The sequence below is a fragment of the Amphiprion ocellaris genome, chromosome 1 (genome assembly GCF_022539595.1).
Source record: "Amphiprion ocellaris isolate individual 3 ecotype Okinawa chromosome 1, ASM2253959v1, whole genome shotgun sequence".
NCBI classification, from domain to species: Eukaryota; Metazoa; Chordata; class Actinopteri; family Pomacentridae; genus Amphiprion; species Amphiprion ocellaris.
The window spans coordinates 3,527,601-3,546,016 of NC_072766.1; the positions used below are offsets into that span (position 1 = coordinate 3,527,601).

At 43.9% G+C, this 18,416-nt stretch overlaps 1 long non-coding RNA gene across 1 annotated transcript in view; it reads left to right on the top strand.

Moving 5' to 3' along the window:
• LOC111565754 (uncharacterized) overlaps positions 1 to 18,416 on the top strand; it is a 245,524-nt gene that overhangs the window by 58,109 nt on the left and 168,999 nt on the right. The window lies entirely within an intron of this gene.

The window sequence follows — 18,416 nt, forward strand, 5'->3', positions numbered from 1 at the left end:
GAGAAGACATGTAAGGCTGGACAAAGGAGGCCCACATGCACAGATCTCCTACTTCTGCACAGCATCATGTAACTGTGTTTTTCTCTTAAAACTTGAGTAATCATTGCAATCATGACAGCAGTAAAAGAAACAGTACAGGGGAACAGTTTCACCCTTGTGCCATGTAACTCTGCAGACTCAAGCATTTTGCAGTCAAACTGTTGCACTTAAATGTGATTTAAAATGGGGAAATTCATGCTCTAAGCATATTTGGGGGTAAAGTCATCACCATTCCTCCACAGGAATGTCAGATTATCCTATCTTTTGTTTGAGCTCTATGCACAGGCATTCTACATTTACATGTAAACATCTAGTGTTAGCATCCTTCCGTATACATGCGAAGCTGAAGTCGTTGGACGTGACGAGTCATTCCAGCAGGCTCTGCGAGGCTGGACAAAGGAGGCCCATTTGCACCCCATTAGAGAAGCAGGTTAGCAGATGTGTGAGAGTCTCTCCCACATGAACATCCTCACGCACCAGCACACTCACTCCTGACAGCCCCCTTTATGAGCCGCAAAAGTGGGATCTGCATCTCAATACTTGTAAAGGAAACTCTAGTTTGCACTGCTGATCTGCCCCGTCCACCTCTTGCATGTCTTTGTCCACACGTTTCCCACCCTCTTCCTCTTTTTATTTGAGTTGTTACCTCTCAATATCCTTTCTCTTCATTTGACAGAACCTTTTCTTTTTCCTCCGGCTCCCTATAGGCTCTCTCCATTTCCATCCAATCTCACAGAGGTTATCTCAACCGACAGACTTCGGTTTGTTGCTTATGTCACTTTCATTCCCTTTTGTCTCTTTTCTCATGCTTCAGCCTCACCGCTCAGTGTATCTGTCGGTCCTGGGTATCTTCTGTGTGCTGTCCCTGCATCCTGTGGGGACTGAATCAGCACGACATCCTACGTGGGAGAGGTGAAAGATGGATGGATCAATGTGTCTAAGGTTTGCCAGATGCAGGTCTTGAGTGTCAGGGCGGATGAATAGATATATGGATCTGTGGGTGTCTGGTGATTGGTGGGTCTATTGATTGCCTTTTTTTTTCCGGTGAATTGACAATTTTATTGGTAGTGTAATGGCAATGTGACACCATTTCAGGAGGTTTTGATAGCTTTGGTGCGTGACTGCCGCCTTTAACAATCTGCTTGTGTCTCTTATTTTCTCTCAATTTTCCTGCAACTTCAAATGAATTTCCACCAACCCGGTGGGATTATTAAAACAGTAATTCACACTCTCTTTGTAATTTTCCAGTCTTTCTCTAGTCTGATTATTCAAATAAGATACTGAAAATGAAGAAAACCTATAGAGAGGCAACCCGGTACTTTGTGAAATATCAGGTTTTTTCTTTTATCTAAAAAGCGTGCAAGAGCAGGACTCCTTCCACACGTCATGGGAAAATAGATGATTAAATGGACACGCAATTACAAACATAATAAAAGTGAAGCAGATGGAGGAACGACAAAGGTCTCAGAGTCTGTGCAAACGTTTGGATTGATAGTGGGAATGGACAGATGAATGTATGGATGGTGGGTGATGGAGAGACGGATGGTGGGAGAGTGTAGTGATATGCGTGGAGAGTGGGGGGTGGACAGAAGACAGAAGGCCTGTGCTACTCCTACAGCCTGATATGCTCCCTGGGGGACCCTGCAGTGTGTAGGTCAACCCCAGGGGGTGTGCACAGGGTGGGCCCCAGGGTGCAGGAGAGAAAGTGTGGGCTTGGCCTTAGGCTGGGCTGACAAGAGAGGTGCTTTACCCTCTATTCCCTTATTTACTGCCTAAAGTGCTGGTGCAGATGGCCATGTGTCGAGGATGGGGGGCTGCAGGCTGGAGGTTGGGGCTGAGGCCAGAGAGAGGTTTACTGCAACATGACTGTTTCCCACCGACTTAGCATAGGCTTTGCTTTATGGACATAAAAAATAAACCCAACAGAGCCAGTTAAGTGGACACATCTAGAATAAAAAATAATTAAAAGTTGTCAAATTGATGCCTCAGTTGACTTAGTGTTGCTGTCATAATGAACAAGCAAAAGAAAGACATCTCTGCTGCGAGTTGTCCCGTTTTTGTTTTTTTATTACTAGTGATGAAATGACAGTAGCAGCAACAGTAAATGCTCTAAACCAGGAGAAAAGGGTTGTGTCCTTCTTGTCTTGGCAGTAAGTGCTCCATCAGATGGCTGCCTCTCAGGGTGGAGGCAGTCTGCAGTGAGGCTACACGTTGACCTCTGATTGATTAAGAGGACCGTTTCTGGCACTCGGCTGGCCTGGGGCACCATTTGTCACCTGACTGTGCAGTCCTGTGGAGAAGCTCGGAGCCCTCCAATCTACATGCAGGCCTTTTCTCTAATTCCCCAACTCAGTCGGATCCACAAGGGCCCACCCATGTCAAAAATCTGTCCACTCACTCCAGTGTTCAACCTTTTGGATTAGAGTAAACACCAAATGGCACATTAGAACCTAAAGAAATATATGAATACTAAAACATTTTCTCTGCAAGTCACTGAATTTGTGTCAGATGGCTCAATATTTAAAAAACTGTTCCAGCTCGTGCTTATTTGGTCAAAAGTGTAGATTTGCTGAGGTCAATCATTTGCAATCACCAAATGGACCCATGAAAGAAAGACAGCTAATATGAGTTCACTGTGGAATTATAACTTAAGACAAACATGGTGCAGGATATGTATGTTGGATGGATTTTAAATGGACTGTTAGTGATATGAAACATGTAACAAGGAACATTAAACATACCTATTAGAGCACATTGTAGCTGCAGCAGATCACCAAGTAATTCACATTATTCTACTAGTTGAAGTTTGGGTTCAGCTACTTAATATTCTTTACACAGTATATACTGTATATCATATATGATATTTTCCAGAAAGATTAAATGCTATGTGCTCAGATAATTGGATAATTGCAAATCGGCCCATTTCTTAAAAAATCTTAAGTATCATTTTTGACAATTGGATGCTAAATGCATGTGTTTGGTACCTTGGATTTGGAACAGCAGCTCCATCAACTTTGTCTCAAATTTCTGATGGTACACAATCAGTGATTGTTGAAAAGGTTAGCAGTTTGGAATCAGTCATAAGAGGTTTTACAGAACTATAAAGTAGATCAGACAGTACTGCACCACTACCAAAGTCAACAGTACATTACCTGTAAGTACTGGCCCTCAAGGTTCAGTGACTTACTGACATGCAAAATACCAACTTCATGCCACAGAAATATCCAAATTGTCAAACAGAAAACTATCACAGAACCAGAGCAGTCTGTTTTTAAGATTATTATTAATATTTTCTAGCACAAAAAGCGAGCAAGGTGACTTTAGCTTGGAACCAACAGTGTCAAAGTTGATCTTGTTACTGCTCTTTAGACGAGCCGTATTGATGATGATGCCTTCGGATTTACTTCATCACTCGCTTTTATAGAATATTCGTCTTTACCAAAGGTCAGAGAGAGGTGGTGAGCTTTATAGCCAACAGTTTAATGCACCGACTGAAGGTAGAATTGAAACATATATCTGTAATTTGCAGTGAAACAACCGGAGCTCTGTTTGCACATATTGCTCCTTCAGCTATTTTATGAGGTTCCATTGAAGGGGAGGGAGGCAAGCAAATCTGTTCTGTCATAACTTGTTTTCTGCTCTAAACTTAAGGAAATTACAATATCTAGTTTACTTTGATGCAATCCCGATGGCTGCCACATTTGCTCAAGGAAATGCACTGAAAGGTATGAAATAAATTCTGATATAATGTGATTGTGTTTGTTAGAGTTTTCTTGGGGAAAATGAGAATGCTAATCATATTCATAGCCAATGCTGTGGGTAATTTGCAGCTTCCGATAAGCCGCTGTATAACGTGAAATAGAGATGATTGAGTGACACACGTGACATTTTTTGACTCATTATTTATTGATCCCATTTCCCTTCCCATCTAAATGTTTTAACCTGCGTGTCTGTCGAAATGCTCACGTAGGAGAGCTATAGGAGAAATCCTCCTGGACTGGAGGTGGCGGTGGCACACTTGCCCTTTGTCTTATGTATGAAATGAAGGATGATGTGCTTATATTGCAATGCCACCTTGACACCATTAGGACGACGTTTCCACAAATTAAGGTGGCCCAAGACCAACGCTGACATCCATTCGGCGTGGGAGGGAGCCCATTGTTAGGGGGCAAAAGTTTTATTACTTCTGATAATGATAATAAATGCTTCCTCCCACACACTACGGCCTTCATTACAGCATTGATCCCCTAACATCTCAGTTAAAATCCATCACTGTAGCTCGGTTAATGAATGCTCCAAACGTATCAGTGAACCACGCGGATGATCCAAGACCTTCTCACGTTCTCGGTAATGAAGTTAATGAGCAATTGGAGAAGTTAACATTTTCAGGAAGGAAGGATGTGTCGGAAGAGGATAGAAGTGGGCTTTAGCAGGCTGGGATTGAAGTGCAACAGAGAAAGGAAGAGACACAGAGGTTGTGCCATTCACACGCTCCGAGGCGCTGGTCTATTCTTGTGTGTGATTGCATATATACGCAGACACACACATGCGTGCAGACAGGTGCTGTGTGTTGCTGGCCGACAGCTGTGTGTGTGGGAGCTTGTGCCGGTCGTGCTGGGAGGTAGCTGTTGCATTCTCTGACCTTACCACCGGACGCAGCATTTGACACAGACAGACACACATACAGGGCAGCTGCAAGGTGCCATTCAAGGGGCCTCATAGCCAACTGCACCCACCCACGCAGAAGTCACCGCCTCCAGCGCCATGTTCTACCTTTCTACATCTCCCGTGCATCTCAAAAACTAAGAAATATCCTGCAGCACCTGTAGCCATCCACAACTTGCCAAAGGGAGCACTTAAATTGCAACCGCTGGCCCAAATATTTACCTACCCCCTACACAACCCCGGCACCAGTCATAAGCCCCGGCATCAAAACCTTGTCCCACCTCCCATCCTGGCTGTCATTCGCCTGCTAAGTCCTCCTTGGAGCTCAGAGGCTATCTGGGATTTAAGGGAAAAGCCTTTTATCCAGGACTTTCTCTACAGGCTGGGGTGAGCAAATGTCTCATGTCAGCAAAACACCATAAATGCTGCAAATGGCATCTTTTCTGCTTCTCAGGGGTGGCAAACAAACTTTTTTCTAAGAGGGCTGGTGTGTAGTTTATAAGTGAAACGAACCATTGGAAGGACGGTGGATCTGGTGGTTACTATTCTGTTTGTAGAAATGTATATTTTATGGGCAGTTTAAAATCCACACAGGAATTCCTTCGTGTGTGTGTGTGTGTGTGTGTGTACATAAAGGTTACACCGGTGTGATGTGATGCTACGTGCTGATAAACCCATTGGCGGATTGTATTGGCTAATCTGGTGACTTAAGCTTTCAGTTCTCAGGAATTCCCTCAGCCTCTAGATCCAGACCAGGTGTCCACACACAGTCTGCTGGGGGGCAGTGCAATTGTGTGTGTGTGTGTGTGTGTGTGTAGGTATGTATGTGTGTGTGTTGGAGAGGAAATGACAAGAATGGCCTCGCCTGCATGACAATAGCAAATGGTGGGTTTTTTACAAGGAGGGACCAGTATGTAGGAATTCACTGGAGCGTCCACAGCTCTTATCACATTTACATCAACTGTTCAGCAGATGACTTTTAGCTGCAAATGTTTACGCTCACACCCACATCATACTATGCTCTCTCATGCCAACTACGCAATCTCATGCCATGGACTCTGCCCAGCTCCATGTATTGTTTTTATCAATACACTCCTTTCCTGATCCAACATGCACAGACAGAAGCTAGTAAATTTATGAAATATAGGTCGGGGGACATGCTTGGTTACTGTTAGGTATTAAGGTGAGAAAAAGTTTCCCGTCATTTTAATGCTGCCTCTCTGCTCTCCGTCCAGTTGGAAGCGACACCTTTACAACCAAACGGCCCAGTTGTGTTGAGTGAGAGATAGTCCGGTGTCACCTGTCCCTTTAATAAAGGTGGCATTAGGAGAGGCAGCGGGGAGGAGAGCAGCTGGAGGAGGTAATCCCGTCTCTCCAGGTCAGCCATCAGACAAGCTGTAGCAAGCCCCACTAACTCTAGCCTAATTAACACACACCAACAGGGAAATCTTTCCTTCTCAGACCCATATCGCTGCAGCACACACCCACTTCTCCAGCCAGCCGTTTCAGGGTTAATACTTTCCAGCGCTTCCACACTCGGGGGTTTTACCAGCTCCAACACGCTGCGGCTCCAGCTTCCTGGCTTCCATGTCACACCTCCTCAGGGGATCAAGAGATAGATGAGTTGATGGAATTAGATGGGATGCTAAACCACGCAACACTGAGTTTTTCTGTGAAATTTTCCTGGGATATGTGTCACCACTTTATGCCAAGCTCGTTTTGCCAAAATCTTTCAACGTGCCCTGCATAGTCTGCCACACGGATTAAACAACGTACATGAACGGGCTGATGTTTCTCCTGCTAAATCTTTTAAATGCAATTCTTACAATGCTATTAGAAATTTAAGACCACATTTTGAACATACTGTGAACTACTCAAACTGCTCTTATTCTGGAGACAGACCTGATTATCCCAATATCTGAAAGTAGGTACCAGAAGAGAGTAAATATGATGTATAGAAAAGTAAGGAAGGAGATGGTTGGAAATCCAACTCAAGTTGCTATTGCAGGGACTTTAACCCAAGTACAGGAGGCACTTGGACAACCAGGTGATTTATCAGGGCATCAGATTTAAATAACCTATGTCTGTCTCCCTTTTAATGGCATTTTCTACTGTCTCATTTTAGTCTTGCATATAAAACATACATTTTGCACTACGTTATTGTTTTATCTCTGTAAATACAGTCCTTGCACTATTCTTATACAGGGGGTCCTCGATTTTTGTTGGAGTTCCGTTCCTACAGATCGATGTAAGTCGATTTTCGCCGGAAGTCAGAGCTCTGGTGAAAATGTAAACAAAGCCGTTGCATGTATCACGATATCGATCAGTTCTTCAGAAAAGTCATGAATACCAACAACTTTCGTGTATGTATGAATCATTTTACAAGAAGATAATAGAATATTGTAATGGACTGATATTGTTGTTGTTGATGTTTCCGTGTTTATTGTTCAGTTCCAGATTTACATAATGTCAGTGAACGTGCCATGTTTAGTTAGCTCACCTCTGATTGGCTGAGAGTCAGCAGTAGAGAGAGCTGGGAACGGTGGCTAATTCTGGAGCTAAGTTATGGGGTTTTTCTAGTTATTCTGGCGTTGGCTACGGTCCACAGTAGCCTGTGTGAAGGTTCAATAAACCAGCAGAGAACCAGATAAAGTCTCACTCATTCATCACAGAGGGTCTCTACAATATGTTGACCTGTTTTTACTACTTGACTGATGTTCACCGGTGTTTGGCCTGTTCCCAGCATTTTATTCTATCTAATTTCACTTTCCTTTTCTTCGAAGCATCAGAAGAGTGTGACTTATGCTGGGAGCCATAATGAAGGGCAAAAAGTTAGTGAATGTAGCACAATCCAAGGTGGAGTATGACCGCAAAATACAAACAAAGCTGTCTTATAGCGTCGCATGGCGGCGTACTCATCCACTCCACTCGCCCACTAGTTCCACGTAACCAGTTCCGATGTAGTGACGAAGCGCCATAGGTCAAGGACGCTGCATTTTCATTTTCATTAAATGATAATCCTGATTTGCATAATAATTAATTGCAGTTCCAGTCTTATTTTTAACCATGTTGTCCAATATTTATGTTGATTACATTCACTAAAGTGATTGGTGAAATCTGATAACACTGCCATAATGAAGTGCAGTTCAGCCACAAAAGGTCAAAAACCAAGTTCCATCAGTTCAGTCCATAGGCTGTGCTGAATGTTCCCAACAGACTGTCTCAGTGATGTCGTTCCATGTCTTTTCATCCGACTAATTCCTGAAATCTGCTACTGACAGCTCTACATCGACGCTTCTGCTGCACCACCGACGCTTTCACTCTGACTGTCACATGCCAGGTGGGATGTAAAACACACCAGCGTGGACACATGGAGACAGTCGTGTGTGGCGGCGGGACGGAGATATTGCAGCTCTGGCATCTGACCCCTCATGCACGCCACCACAGCAAGCACTTCTCGTCCCCCCACCTCCCACGCATGCCCTTCCTCAAGTGTGTCTCTATCTGAACGGCGGTCGGCTGAGGAGGGGGAGCGTCGGGGGCGTGATGGTATCAGGTGTCATTTAAAAAAGCAGTTGTCAGGGCTGGCTGAAAATGGAGCATGACTTTATTCAGTCTAAATTGTAGCCTGGTGAAAACAGCATGGCCTCTCGGTGCCCTCCCTGCAGTGGAGTGGCCATTTCAGTGCAGCTCTAAGAGTCAGTTTAATGGAACACTATTAAGTGCTCTGTTTTTATGGGATTGATTTCTCTTTCCTGTTGCGACAAATGAATATTTCGATAGATTTCTCCGCTCCTGCTGGATGCCAACTGCCTTTGAATAAAAATAACCTCTTACATCTCCCACAGGTAGATTATATTTAAATGAAGTAACTCATTTTTTTTTTCCCCCTCTGGTAAGTCATCTAGCTTTAGCACCATCACAAAACACTACACACTCACACAATCTGCAGTGACTTCAGCTGTTTTTTCTCTCTATTAGCCTCACACACTGAAGTACATGTACGCACACACACACACACACACACACAGACACACACACACACAGCTGGTGGGGATTAGAAGAGAGGAAGCAGAGTGAACACACTGGGTTTCAGAGTCAAAACAACAGAGCTGGACTTGACCTTCGGCCCTCGTGGCTATTCATCTGTTGATAACATCAGCCGGCTCCATAAGACAACTCCAGAGTGTGTACAGGCCATTAAGTGCACCCCAGACGGACAGACAGACAGATTCTTTACAGACAAGAAAACCCCCCGTCTTTGACAATACACACTCCCTTCTATAGTGATGACTGGAAAGTATAAGGGTATAGGATAATTAATGGCTTCCATTAACAGGAAAACCCTTCCTCTGCACTTTTCCTGGTGGATGGAGTGCTGAAGTAGCTTAGCTCTGTGTTTCTGTCCTACCTGGGGCTATAGACAAGTGGTATCCTGCATGTTAAATAAAGTCTTTCTCACCCCTCCTCTGTGGTCCCAATTCCTCAAGTTAAATCAGATCACTTCCTGATCTTCACATCTCTGCCTCCTCCCTCCATGCAGACATTTCATTTCTTAAATGATAATATCCCCATATTCTGCATCATGTCACGTTTTGTAAGGGAAAGGGAGCAGTAAACGTTCCTCAGGTGAAGGCCGTGTTATGAATATTGCCTCTGTATACTGTATGATGTGTGTGAGAGGCGCTAAAAGAGAGCATGTGTGTGTGGAGCACTGTGTTGGTGTGGGATGTTAATTTTATCTCCCATCGGGCTAGTGGCTGTGTCGTGGACTAAGTAGAGTCATTTACCAAAGGTTACAGCTGCAGTCATGGATAGCAGCAGATGATAAGTCATACCAATGAGCCTTATCTGAGGCAATCATGCTTTATATTCAGGGCTTCTCTCCATTTCTCTGTTTCCCTTTGTGACGTCCTTCCTTTTTTGTCTGTCTGCATTTTTACCTCTTGTCCGTCTTTTTCCCTTTTCTTTTATCTCTGAAATCCTCCTAATTCGCTCATCCTTTGCTTGATAGAGAACCAGCATGTAGCTGTCGGGGTTATTGTATAGTCTGCCATTTTCAGTGGATCACAGTATCAACACTACTATATCATATCCTCGGCTATGCAGATATGGAAATGAGACGGCAGCTCTCAACAGGGGCTCTCAAAACAATTATCTGTACTTCATAGGCAGGGATGCTGCTGGGCCACTGGCCAGTGTCCTGGGCTTTCTCATTTCTCTAAGAGCTAAATGTTGCTGACTTGCTGCTTTCTGTCAGCACCAGCCTTGCCCTTGTTAGAGCCCAGCTGAATGGAAACCTTTTTTTTTTTTCTCGCTATAGCTTGTCCTTGTGTTTGGAGCCAAACAGCAGAAACAACAGGTATTGTGTGACAGTGAGGTTAGGGGAGTTAGAGTTGATTTAGCAGAGCGGCACAGCGGAGGGCTCGGATGAAAGCGGGATGGAAGACTGTGGATGAGGAAAGGAATTGCAAAGCTTTCTAAAACATGTGAATTCCTGTTGGGTTTAGCAAGTTAATTACAACTTATGAACATCAGTCAGATGCCTTTTTTCTTTGTGCTGGAATGCATGTAATAAACTTCCCTGAGTGTATCTCCTATATGATCCCACAACAAAAATTTAACATCTATATCTTAGAGAGCATTGAGCAGATAAAAATAATCACTTCATCAAAGTGGCACTATAATTATACATCTACAAATTTTAGCAAAAAGTCTTTGAATACACCATCGGAGCTCCTATTTCTATACATGTACATAATGTTTCCTTAGTCTCACTTTGTCAAACAACCTCAAATTGGCACTGTCTTCTGTAATTCAAATGTGAGAAGCTATATTTAAAGACTTTATGTGGGTTCATGCCAGCTTTATTACTGCAGGCTCTTTGATCACAGTGCCAGAGTTTGGAGACACTCTCAGATACCTATTTTATTTCTGTGTGGGGGACCAATCCCGGCCTCTTCAACACCCTTCTGAGCTGAACCCTGACAGACCCTGTGGGGGTTCCGATAAGTTTATGCATCACGTCGCTCAGCCCATGTGAATATGCCATCAGCAGTAATTCCGTAATGAGCAGTTTGTCTGTTTTTGGGGTTTGTTTCTCTGTTTGTCTGTCTGCCTCAGCCTGTGTGTACACGTCAGGGCCGTGACTGATCCAGCGGCCGATCCCCAGACGTTGGTAAGATATATGTGGGTGAAAAGTGAACTCGGTAATGAGCACTCTGAGCATGTGTACAAGAAGGATTCTGACTGTACACTTGCGAATCGGTGTCTTGCCTAAGGGGGTCTGCGCTGTGGTTTGAAGCTTCTGAACAGAAGGAGTGATTAGGCAGAAGAGGCAGACTGAGCTGTGTGTCAGTAGCATGACTAGCCATGTGTGACTATAGGATGAATGTTTCTGTGGTGGCTGGAGTTCCCCTGGATCAAGCATACGCAGCTTTTAGATGACTGTTTTTAGCAACAGCTGTCAGCCTGTGCTCTGGACATGAAAGGCAAAGATGGAGATCTGAAGAACAAGGATCCAAAAAACCTGTATAGAGGAACTTCAAGTAATTCCAGCCATTCTGTTTAGCATTGACAGTTTTGATTATGTGGGTAGAGATGACATTGCTGCCTCAGCATGCCACCGCTTTAGGCTGCAACACACTGACACACCTGCCTGAGTCAGCTGAGTCAGGGCATGTGTGACTAGTGAAATGTGGGTGTGTACATCTTTATTTATGAACGTTTGGGCTGAACACGGGATCAAAAGGTTTTTTTTTCTCCTCTTTGCTCTCATGCTCTTTCTTTATCTTTCTCCCCCTCCTGCATTGTTGTTGTGCTCTCCCTCCTCCTGGGCTTTCAATATGTTTCTGAAGGCTCTGGGGGAGGAAATCGGCCCTCCTGTCCTCTCTGTTTGTGCCCTAACAGCCCCATCCTGCTGCACACAACTCGCTGGCCACAGGCAGTCGAGGGAGCGCAGCACTAATTGTGCAGGTCAGCGAGGTTATGCAGCCTCTGAGTCTTTCTACTCCTTTTTTTGCCTCCATTCATCTCTTTTTGATGTGGTTTACTCTCTGCTCTCCACTCAGTTGCTGTATAATAATGCATGACATCACAGTTTACTTTGCCATGACAAACAAAGACTCCGCCGTGATGCTCGACACTGGAACTTTAAAATGTATCGCTGCCGTGGAAGTTTCCTTTCTTGTACGCTCCAGAGGTTAATCATGTCGGGAATCCTTGAAAGCTTCCACATTTCTCAGCGCAACCTCTGCTCATCTAAAATCATTTAGAGCTTGTTTTGTTTCCTCTCTTTTTTCCCCGCTGTGTGTGATGTAGGAAATGTAGGAGATGTTTGTCTTTTCAGGCGGGTTCCGTTGTCTTTTGTGTGTCTTGTCTGAAACAGCATGTCAGCCAGGCGGGGCGGCTCTGGGAGGATGTGTGTGTGAGAAAAAGAGAGTGTGTGTGCCGAATGAAATGTAAAAAGCAGTATGCCTGCCTGCACACACACACAACAGCCTTTGGCCTAATGGGAGCTGACACTCTGACAGGCTCTCTGAGCTCTTTATCTGGGCCTCTCGCCTCAGAATTTGCGGGTCTGCGTGCATGTTTGTGCCTTGTGTGTTTCTGCCTGTGTGTGTGTGTGTGTGTGTGTGTGTGTGTGTGTGTGTGTGTGTGTGTATGCATGCATGTGCATGTGTGACCCCAGCGGTGGTAGTCGCCAGGCCCCTAGAGAGTTCTTTAACCCCCTAACAGAGTCAGACTCATTTACATTGAAATGGGAGAGTGGCAGGGCCTCTTTATGGACTGTTTGCTTTTGCTCTATAGAAAAGCCTCAACTCCACCTCTCTCTCTCACACACATAAGTGTACACACATGCACGCACACACACACACACACACACACACACACAGCGTCCCACTAGATAAATGAGAATTTGCTCTGCTGCAGCTCACACAGTTGTTTTTTCAAACTGTTGGACTGTTATGCCCTCTTTAAGGATCTGAATTGTGTGTATGTGGACGCATGAGTTATGAGGGGTCACAAAGGGCTGCTGGGACCATGTGGTTGTTAGCTGAATGTTTTTCCACCTCACACAATACAGTTCTTCTACCGTCCAAATGACTGAGCTGATCTGGGGTTCACCAGGTTCCCATCAGCTAGCCGGGTTCCACACTCTTCCTCTGGAGAGGAAGTTCTAAATCCGACCCCCAGACTGGTATCAGTGGTGACTCGAGGCGGAGGGTTCCCAAAGTTGGTGGTGGCTGCTAGAAAGAGCACAGGTCTAATTATAGCCAGCAGGAAGCGAATGGGAAGGAACCCTTTTGATGATACATACAATTATAATTCTATCAGGAAAGTACTACGCTGATGAGGCGAGCATCTCTCCTCCCTTTTCTCAAGTCTATTTCACGGCCTCTTACATATAGAAAGGACTCTGCACTCTTTGCAATCCTAATTCAGTGTTCCCTCCACTATCTGCCTTCTTATCTTTCTGTAGGGCTTTCTATAAAAAACGGTGAGCAGAGTGCACTGTTTGAAGTCAAGTGGCTGGTTAAAGAGCAAACAGAGTCGATGTTTTCCACCTGTCTTGGTCTGTGTTCTCTAATTTCTTCCTGATAAATCTTCACTCATACTAGCTAGACCTCTCTGCTGCTTCAGCCTCCACCTCCTGCACCTTTTGTTTCTGTTAAAGATCACAGAGGAATGCTCAGTGGAATCTATATTTAGCCACTATGAGTATACATTCTGTGTATATATGTACATGCATGCTGTGCCATTGATATGCTGTGACCTCGTAAACAAACAAAACTGCTTATAATTTTTACTAGACTAAGTTATTTTTCACCATGCTTATACTGTCTTTAATGTGTTTGTTTATATGCGTATTCTTGAGCCAATGTCTGGCGGGTGGTCTGTAAATAACCGGGTTGCTACAGAGCCATTGCATCTCATGGTGGTGCATGTTGTCGGCTATTGGGCTGGAATTTCCAGCATGCAAAAACCAAAGTGTGTTTTTGTGTTAACAGATTTAGCCAAAATTGACACATTTAAAAAAAATCTTTAATGACGATTAATGTAGGAGCGTATTTGCCAGAGGGAAATTGGGAAAAAGGCTGCAGCGAGAGACTGATTTTAGAGATCTTGTTTCAGCCCTACAGCTAGCTCCTAATTTTTTAATTAATTTCATTTACGACTAAGAGTGTATGAATGTTTAAATACAGAATACGTATCAGGTAGTAAAAGATGAACTCTAATTTCCTTTTAATGAAAGTATGAATGAAGCGCTTGTGTGCCAGCTGTGTGTTATACGATGGCGGCTACGCTGTATATCAATGAGGCCGTGCCCTGCAGAGGAATGTCTCGGCACGTTTTGCTTGACTTTTATGCTGTGATTTTAGGGTACAACAACAATTAATTTTAGGTACAGTTCTACATGTTTTAGCTGCACGCCACTTCCCTTTCCTGCCGAGGATGAGTCATCCTGTGTGTATGTGTGCGTGGTGAGTTCAGTCACCGCAGCAAGAGCGAGCCACTCTCTGCCTCCCTGTGATGAGATCCAGATGGAAATTTTCAGTGGATTGCCCACTCTGCTAACCATTAAAGTTTCTAAAATGTTCCCAAAATGTTTCCCTCTTTCTCCTCAAATCTCTTGTGCCTCAAGATGGTTTTAAACAGAGATGACTAGTTTTAGACTGACTCATTCTTGCAGTTCATGCACTCTCTTTCCACTGCTGCGAGTAAGTTCAATCTACTACATCAAAGCTTTATTTCATTTTACTGAAGTCTTTTAGTTGCTCTAGCTGTGCCTGAATTATCAAGACCACGGCAAACATTACCTGCATTCACTCACATCAAGAGAAGAAGAGAACCGTTTCTGTTCCTTTCCAGACTCTCCCCTGGATGTCTCATTTGCACCACCACAAACCAGATCAAAAGAACCTCTCTATGTCCTCAGTCTTTGGTTGTAGGAAACCCATGCCAGGATCTTAGCATGCACTCAAACACTCATCCACACAGGGACACACACACTCATCCAAACAGAATCAAACAGTGTTTTGAACTGTGACAAACAGACCCACCAGGGTCCAGGCAAGAGGGCTTTCAAGTTTGGCCAAGTGGTCTACCACTCATCCCATCCATCAGCTCCCCTATGGGTATAGGACACAGATCCACGGTCAACTTAGTATTCAAAAAAACACAAAATCATACACAACTCTAGCTCAAGATGCTGCCCCAGTAGTGTGGCGACAGGTTTCCTTCTATTTTGTGTCATTCTGGTCTGGATTTGGCGTTTTTGACTTTTCTGCACAAGTACAGTGACACCAGCTTCAGAAGATGAAGTCAGGTTGTACATTTTTAACTCTGGCTCAATGAAAAACACAAGAACAACAACAACAGCCCTGTATTTGGTAATATTTGGTTTTTGGTGTGTATATGAGACACAGAATGTAAGAGACAGTGAGATAATACACTGCCCGTCCAAAAAAAAGTCGCACACTAATATTTCATTGGACTACCTTTAGCTTTGAGAATGACACACATTGCCATGGCACCGTTTCCATAAGCTTCTGCAATGTCACGGCATTCATTTCTGTCCAGAGTTGCATTCATTTTCTGCCAAGATCTTGCATTGATGATGGGAGAGTCGTGCAAAGTCATCTCCAGAACATCCCAAAGATTCTCAGTGGGGCTGAAGTCTGGATTCTGTGGAGGACAATCCATCTCATGCTCCCTGATCCACTCATTCTCAGTGTGACACCATGAATCCTGGCATCATCATCTTGGAACATTCCTGGTCATTCAGTATATTCAGGTAGTCAGCTGACCTCATTCTTTGGGAACATAACGTTGCTGAATCTGACCAACCCCAGATCATAACCATAACCCCCACAGGCTGGTAGACACTAGACATGATGAGTTCATCACTTCATCTGCCTCTCTTCTTACCCTGATGCCCCCATCACTCTGGAACAGGATAAATCTGGACTCATCAGATCACATGACCGACCACAGAAACTTAACTGTTGCGCCACTACTAAAGAAGTTATATATACATATGTAACAGAAGATATAACAGAAAATATCTAAAGATTATGCCATTTTTGCTGATTTAAATACTTTAAAAAGAGTGTAATTTTACAGTCAAACATTGAAAATGAACATATTAATATGTCCACTTATCTATTCATACAGATTTTGGATGTGGACATGATGTACAGTTTTGGCCTGATTTATTTATATTTGTCAGTTGACATGAAATGCACGTTTTCTGTGATTGTACTAGTTACCATTTGTAATTTATTCCAAAAATGTCACCTTAAATATGTTAAAAATGTTCTTTTTTTTTTAATAGTGTCGTCTTTTTTTTTCGGTCTCATTGCTTATTAATGCACTGTATGTATGCAGATGCAAAAAAAAATGGTTAACAACAGTTTTTCTTTGCTGTATTTTGTTGCCTGGTGTTACACTCTTGCATCTATGAATATTACTGCAATATTATCTTACTGATGTCTCACTGTTTCCTGCCTGTCATTTCTAACCATCACAAAATTGATTTGTGGACATATTGCTGAAGGAAATATTCGCCAGCTGGCCAACACTGACATTGACACTGTTTAAATCTTCACATGATCAAATAAATATGTAATGATTCATTTTCAGTGTGTCTGAATGTGTTTCTGAGCCAACAGTATTGTGTGGTGTGGTGGCCTCTGGGCACAACTTCATGTTTGCATAAAAGAAAGCTCACGCTGAGAAAATGCCAACAGCTGATGAATTCTTTCCCAGTGCAGCAAGGTCAAGCCGTTACTCTGAGAACACACATCTCCGCTCCTGTTGCTTGTTTCTCAGAAGACAAAAATGAATTTTTTAGATTGAACATGTACACCTTATTGTTCCAGACAACAAAGGTGGGTCACAGGGTGGGTTGAAAAGGGTCTTAATATTGGCAGAATTGCAGGCAGCCACCAATAGGTACATTTACAGAGAGCAAAGTGAACCAAACAGAAAAATGAAAACAGAACATGAATCTGTGTTTTATCTCTTTTCCACAGCCAGGCTTTCTGCTTATCTGTAGCTCTGTTTCACCTCTCTCTGCCTTTTACTGCCTACTAAAAACTACAGCTGTAAACTTTGCTCAAACCACTTTACAGTGGCGACCTCAAATCTCAGCAGGCAGGCAGGCTGAGTATTTGAGTTGAGTTGTTGCGTAAATTTGTGTATTTTTTTGTCAGACTTCACTTGTATTGAATAATTCACTGGCAGGCCTATATATGGGGTAAGACAACTGGGTTCGGTATTTTTAGCCAGCTCTGGGCTTTATGTAAGGCTCTTTATGTAATCACAAGGTTTAATGGTACATTTTACTGTTAGAACTCAGTCATGATGAACACACGGAGGGTCAGAGGACTCATTATCCATCACTTTTGGCAGACACATGCATGCATAGCTCGGTGCTCTTATCAGCGTGCTGTATGTCGTCAGATGTGTGCGAGGACAACATAATGAGGACAATCTTTTGCATAGCTGCATAATTTTGTGCCAAATTTATCTCCCTTAGAACGTGTCAGAAAATCCTCCCATCGCTACCTTTTATTACCGGCTACACACACCACTGTAATATCACACCTCTGCCTGTCCTGCGCTGATGAGAATGAGTCACCAACCAGCAGGCGCTGAACAACCTGAATGGAGGCTGTGAAAGAGTTATTAGTAAACACATTTGTCTTCCTGATGTGCCCTCTGTGAAAAGGGTCTTAAGTCTGCATGTAACGGCATCCAGCAGCTTCTTATCTGGAGCTAAATGGAAGTCGCGGTGACAGCCACAATTAGGCAGGACAGCGCAGGATGGGAGAGGGTCATACACATAGTAATTACTTAGTCACCGCGGCGAGGCCAGTGACACTATAATACCAGCTGCAGCTCATAGAGATGCACCACCAACACAAATATACACATCATTAAAACAAAATGTACAGCTTTAGAAGTTGGGGGCAGTTTGAGGATAGCAGCCGACAATGTGCAACATTTTATTCATCCATCTATTATCTATACACCGCATTATCCTCTCTAGGGTTGCAGAGGTCTGGAGTCTATTCCAGCTGACTTAGGGTGAAGGCAGAGAACACCCTGGACAGGTCGCCAGTCTATTGGCGCTTTTCCACTAGCGCCTACTCGGCTCGACTCTACTGGGTTTGTGAGGTTTTCCATTAGGACGTAGAACCTGGTACCAGCTACTATTCTAGTACCTACAAGGCCGGGGTTCCAAGCGAGTTGAGTCGAGCTGACAATGTGATCTCTACAGAGTGCAGGCCACTGATTGGACAGGGAGTGACGACACATGAGACCTGTACTGTGGGTGAATGAAGAGGTCGAGACTTTTCTGTCTTTGGTGGCGGACCAAAGAATACAGAGGGAGCTGGACGGTGCGACTCACAACAAAAAGTTTATCAGGAGGTCTCCGAGCGGATGGTCGCTCACGGATATAGCAGGACAATGAAGCAGTATCAGGAGAAGCTGAAAAAGCTCAAAAGTGACTATCAGTTCATCAAGGACCACAACGGCTGGAGTGGGTCAAACCAGAGGTGTTGGACATGGTTTAGCCAAATGGACGCCATTTACGGGCACCGACTGGCGAGCGACGGGAGGGAGATTGGCTTCGACTCCGCCCCTGCCTTATTCCAGACTATGTTTGAGGACGGTGAGTGTTTTGTGACTCCACCCACAAT